We start from the raw sequence: 6,465 nt of genomic DNA on the forward strand, positions 1-6,465 counted from the left end.
ATCAGTGCAAACAGGCTGGGTGTCTCTCATTGTCTGACAGCAAATAACAGCCAGGCTGCACAAGAAACACGGCAGGCAAGAAGCCAGTCTGTGCTGAGAGTTCTTCTTAATGCTCCCAACCTGGACTTCATTGTATGCCTGGAGTCATATGAATGAATTACATAGATTTCACAGCAGTGAAATTGGATAAAGCTGAAATAAAGTGTCCTGGAACACATGGCACGTCATATTATTAGAAAGTGTAAAACTGTTTAGTTTCTGCCTGTCTCCTGGCTGCATGGATTTTTCTCCTGTGATTTGCCATGAGCTGATGGAAATCTGAGCACTAAAAGGTAACACTTTGTTTTGAATAATGGATGAGAAGAGCATCTGCCTTCAATCCCAACATGTGCAAAGGAGAGGTGTTTGGCATTCAGGTTGAATGAAATATGTTTCTCTTTCAGTCTGTTCTAACTTGATTTTAGATCCTTGCTTTGGGTAAGGACTTTTAGATACTCTTCATCTGTCAATCTAATCCTGCTCTTACTGAAAACAGTGGCAGAGCTTGATTTTAAGAAGAGTACAATAGGGTGGCACCCAGCATAATGGTATCTCTGTCAAGAGTTCCCCGTGTCTAAATTGAATTTACCTATTTGTTATATTTACCTGTTACTTACAGTATCTGTTTTAGGTTTAGTGAAGGGTAATTGTAGGGACATTGGGAACTATTTGTTGATTATTTCTGTAAATTACTGTGTGAATTTCTGATTTTCTGTGTGAATTACTGATTTTAAAAGTATGCTCTTCCTGTAAGTTACACTGAAGGAATCAGTGAATGATAAATAAAGTACTGCTCTGACCTGTGTGAGCAGTCCTGATTGTTTAGGTGGATGTAGCTGCCAGAGTCTGCTCAGTCCAATCCACATTGCCCTCTGATGTTAGTGTTGCTGTTTGTTGCTACAGTGCACGTTTCCTTTTCTCACCTGGATGAGAGTCATGTAGTGTCCTTCACCCTACAGCTTTTCTTCGTGCCTGTTCAGCTTCCTTCTTGTCTTTGTGTAGCTGCGCCTGTGTGTGCTGTCTTGTAGTGACCCTTAAGAAGAGTTCTTCATATCAGAAGGTGGATGTGTGTACATGCTCACACATGCTCATCTACACAGGTAAACCCCTGCTTACCTTGCTTTTGAATGTTTGTGTGCACAAATAAGCCTTGTTAGGTGCTGGGAATTTTGCACAGGATTTTAGCAAGGCTACCAAGAGGATTAATGTTCAGCTGCCATTTGCACTCGCTAATGTCTGTCTATCCATTTAAAGCTGTCTGGCTGTGAAGCTAGTGCATAGATTTCTTTCAGCCTGTCCTCGGTGTCTGTGATGGCAATAAGTCAGGTTGGGGTAATTGAAAACATTGCTACTGTTTCAGGGGAGCAGTATCACATCCATGCTGCCAGTCCCTGAAGCTCTTGAAATGCCATGTTTGTAGAGAATAGTGCATATTTCACATTCAGGTGAAAGTAATAGTGACATTAATTGAACTAGTTTGCCCTTTCTTTCTCCAATTCCAGGTTTATTATAAACTGAATTCTTGTCATAGGACCATACTTCAGCTCTCAGTGTGATAGATTTTTTCTGTATGATTTGTGGTTTTGAGGACCGGGTGAGTATCTTTCAGTTTGATGATTACTGAGCACAGGCATGTGGTAGGCTCAGAAAGTACAGCCTTGGGGACTTTCAGTTTGCTCTTTTGCTATTTAAAGGCTGGAGAGAGCTGGAAAGCAAGCCAAATCTGTTAGCAAGCACTGGCTGGGTTCCTGAACTACATCATTTTAAATACTAGCATTTGAAATGCAAAGTCAAACACAAACACTTGCATCACAGCTGCTCAGGACTGGGAGGCTTTTTTTTTTTAACATGCTGTTCTTTTTTTATGCTACCCACTTCCTGTATTGTTGCATCAAGAAATAAACCTACATGTATTGTGATCCATGCTTTAGGAAGCTCTAAATACTTGAAAGCAAAGAGAGCACAAAGCAAGCTGCTCTGTACTGTGATTGCTGAGCAGAGCCAGCCTTGGCTGTGCTTGTGCTTTGGATTAAAGCCCAGGTTTTATAGAAGTATTTTTAGTGGTATTTTTATACCAAATTTATATTTTTTTTTCTAATTTCCACTTACCATGCAGATTTGCAATGGCATGTGACAGAGATGCTTTGGGTATTTTGTTGTTTCTGGACTTTTATAAAATGTAAAGTAGGTGTCATCAACATCATTTTCTTCAAGCTTCAGCTAGGTGGTAATTGCAGCAGCGCTTGGTCGTGCCAGTCTTCCCTTGTCTTTGTTTAGTCTTACCCTCCTGTTTTCTTTATCTGCATTTTTTCAGGCTGTAGGCTACTATAGATAAGGAATACCTTTCATTACTCCCAGAGATTTAGCCAGCATGGAAAAAAAGGAACAGCATGCTGCCATGTGCATTTAGCCTTGTCTTATGTTTGATGCTCAGCAGGGAGGTTAAATGGAATAAGATCTTCCAAGCCGTCATACTCTTGGGTTTAATCCTTATGCCACTCCCATCTTTATTCATATATTGACTGTTTTAAACTGGCAGAAGCTGAAGTTGTTTATTAGTGGTGTTTCCTGGTGCAGTTGCTCAGTCTGCTTTAAGTCTCTTGAGTAGGTGATCACACAAAGATCTCGGTAGCTAGCAATGATCTTTAACCCATCACTGCTTAAGCTTTGTAACAAAAGCTGCTTATGTTGATTCTAATATATTCCTGCTCTGGAGCCAGAGTATCCTACACTTAGGTGTAGTCTACCTAGTTACTATACTCACATAATTTTTCCCCTCAGAAATTTTATCTCCATTATGAATGACTATACATTATTCAGAGATGCATAAAAAACTGGTAATTCAGCTCCTTGAAACCATTTGACAGAGGAATGTGCAGTTTCCAGGTATGACAATTTGCAGGTGTGGCTTTTCTTCCAAAATACAATGTGGTTGCCTTGACAAGGCTGGGCAAGGCTAGAGCAGCAGACGTGTTTGCTAGCAGGCACAATTAGCTTTCTGAAAGCAATCAGATTAGAGTGGAATGGGATTGCACTGCAAACCCTACAGGTAAATTGTTTTAAGTGTTAACTTGTATGTACTATGTGTGGAGAAGAGAGGGGACAGAATGCAAAGTATTGCATTTGTTGGAACATTAGGAATGAGCCTAAGTCAGTTTTAACCAGTGCAAGAGATGGTAGTACAAGAACATGCCCTGTAACACAGAATGAGTGAAGACAAAGCTGAGAGTTGATTGAAGCCCCTTTTGGCCTGTCAGTCTGTACCAGGAATGGCTTCATGGTAACAGCTTAGTGCAGTAGCATTCCTTTCAAAGCTAAAACCTGGAAAATGTCTCCTCAGAGGATTTAGCAGTTGCTGAAGTAGAAGAGAGATTTCGCACTTGGTGTTATCAAACTGCATAGAGATAAAACCATTGCTGTTGAAGTTCACTTTCCATTCCATGTATTGTTTCTACAAGCAAGAAATGGAAAACTAAGATGAGAAAAATATGCTGTTCATGTGTTATAGACAACTTATACAGAGGAAATATGCACTTCACTCACTTTGCTGTGGGATCATGAGAGTTCATGAAAATGTGATGATGGTCATGAGAAAGGCTGGCAAGAGAAAAAGCTGCAACTTCCTCGGGGTTGCATATACTGTATTTAACAAGTGAGAAGTAATCAGAAGTGTTGGTTACCTCCTCATCGGTTTGTGATTTTTCTCAGAGCTAAGCTAAACAGGATTAGGTCTGACTAAGTAGTTAGCGATAAGCCCTCAAAGCAAAGCTCCTCAAAATGCTCTTCCTGAATTTCTGAGGGAATTATCTTCCTTCTCTTTTGCAATTGCAGATTTAGAGCTAGGAGCAGGAGCCCTAGGTAATAGCAAGGTAGCCATAACCCTGGCTATTAACGTTCTTCTGTAATCTTAAAACCAAATAAGTATAATGCTGCCAGCAGCTCTGCCCTGTTGTCACCAGAGGCTGAGGTTAAATGAAAATAATTGAGCAAGAGCACTCCAGGGACACTCCTGACTCCAGATGTGATTTTATTCATCTAATATAGGTTAGAATAAGGCTAGAAATCTTCCTGGTTGCTTCCATCTGAGAACTTGCATGTTGTACCCAAGCTCTCTTCCCTAGCACAAGGCCAGCATCACTGTTTTGGGCTTTTTTTTTCCTTTTTAATTGCTACTGTAATCAATCCTAAAGTGAAGAGTGGTGGATGTGGTACATGACTTTTGAAGAGGCATTAGTGTGAAATGAACATGGTTAGCTAGAACCTGTCATGTCAGCATGTGGGCTGGATCAGGAGAGCATCCAAGGAGCAGTGAGCAAATATTGGGAGGTTTGAACATCTCTGTTCTTGTAATGTTGGGACAGTAATTAGGCCCAGAGTCTAATGGACAGGCAGATTTTAGGAAACAGAATGGGAACACTTGAGAAGCTCAGCTCAAGGTACCTTGTGTTAATTACTGAGTTAAACTAGACTGATTTAAAACTCATTATGTTATAATGACTGGGAATTCTGCACCAGGTAACCAGGCTTCACATGAGTCCTCCTTGAATGCATCACTAAGAATGAAAATGTGGTTTATTGTTACAGAGGTTATATGGTGAATATAACTAGTCAGGGAATCTAAACTATTCAAGGCAGCCTGCTTGAGTCGGGATAAAAGCATTTCAACTGGACTGTTAGAAGGTAATTCCTTGGATTGCTGACCTTGCTGGACATACCTTAAGGAACCAGTGACATCATTCCCTGGGATTCCTTGCTGTTTACCTGCTTCTGTGTGTTAAATTCACATTTTTAAGAAGGAATTGCATGCACAGACAGCACTTGAACAGGAAAAATGTTTAATTTTCAAGTCTGCTTTCAGGTCTGAAGTATTAGTCTTATCATATGATTTATCTCTGTTCAATGCAGTTTTCTTGGGCATACCTATTTCCAAGTGTTTGTGTAGCTAGACAGAGCTTTGGAAAGATTATTTTGCTTTAAAAGGAATTATTTATTTTGAGATGATTAATAAAATATCTCGAAATCCAGTAGGCAAATCTCAAGAAATAGCTGATCTTCAATTTAATACAGATTCAGAGTGTTTGGAGTTGCTGGTGATTTGGGTTGACAATTTTTTTATTTTCTGTGCTGCCTTTGAATGAACAAAACTTCCTGTATCTGCTTTAGTCCAGTATTCTTGATGAATTGGTGGCTTTTTTTAGAACAACTTAAGTCAGGGGATTCACTACCACCAACACACAGGGTAAAGGTAGTTTCTCTGTGTAGTGATCATGGAGAGTCCATGCCTCTCTTTGTCTCTCATCTTAAAAAATTATTTTCAATCACATCAATGAAGATCTGGGAAATAATGGCTTCTTTTTCAAGGCAGGGATCCACAGTCCTGCTTCTTCTTCATTTCCCCAAATTCGGAGGTGGACTTGAACTGTAGGGAGGGAGGATCTGCAAATGAGGGAGGGAGGGAGGATCTGCAAACTCTCCCCTTTCCTAGAGAGGCCCCCCTTTCATGACTCCCTTTCTGTGCTCTTATAAAAGCACTGTGGAACACTTGTCCTTGTAGTACAGGTGTCTTCACTGGCTTTTTTTTCCTTTTCCATGTGTATGTTTTTCTTATCACTTGTTGCCTTACACTGGTTTGCTTTATATATTGGAGTATTTTTGCAGGCTGGAGGATGTCACCTATAAATCAGCTGCTGGTTAGATAGATACCTTGAGATACCCATTGAGGTATCCCAGTGTTGTTCATTGCTGTTGATGAAGATAATTTGTTAAATCCTGCATTTCAGCACTGATGAACTGATGTAATCCAATTACTCATATTTCCCTTACTTGTGAATTACATGAAGAAAACCTTCACTAGTAATTTCAGACAGCCCATAAAAGAAGTATTCTAGCACAAGAAGGATACTTGCATGCAAGAAATCATAGAATCATTTAGTTTTGACAAGACCTCTAAGATCATTGAGTCTACCTGTTAACCCAGCACTGCCATCTCCACAATGAAACTGTACCCCCAAGTGCCACAGCCACATGTTTTTGGAACAATTCCAAGGATGGTGATTCCACCATTTCCCTGGGCAGCTTGTTCCAATGCCTGACCACTCTTTTAGTGAAGAAATGTTTTCTAATATCAAATCTAAACTTCCCTTGGAGCAAATGAGATTTCATCAAAGTAATACCTGGTTTAAATATATTATTGCTAACTTCAATATTTTTTTGTTGCACTGCCTGCTGGAACAATGAATCATGAAATGATGACCTCCCTGATTACTCCTTCACTGAAATAGCAATCATAGCATCACTTAAAAAGAAAGCCCAGCAGTCTGATGCATGACCTTCATTTGCACACACGGATACAGCTTGTTTCCTGGGCATCTGATTGAATCCTTGTGAGGATGGCAAGTGAGTAATTATTTGATTGGTATATTCAGA

The sequence above is a fragment of the Agelaius tricolor genome, unplaced genomic scaffold (genome assembly GCF_023055355.1).
Source record: "Agelaius tricolor isolate 1412-34295 unplaced genomic scaffold, bAgeTri1.0.p SCAF_6, whole genome shotgun sequence".
In the NCBI taxonomy this organism is placed as follows: Eukaryota; Metazoa; Chordata; class Aves; order Passeriformes; family Icteridae; genus Agelaius; species Agelaius tricolor.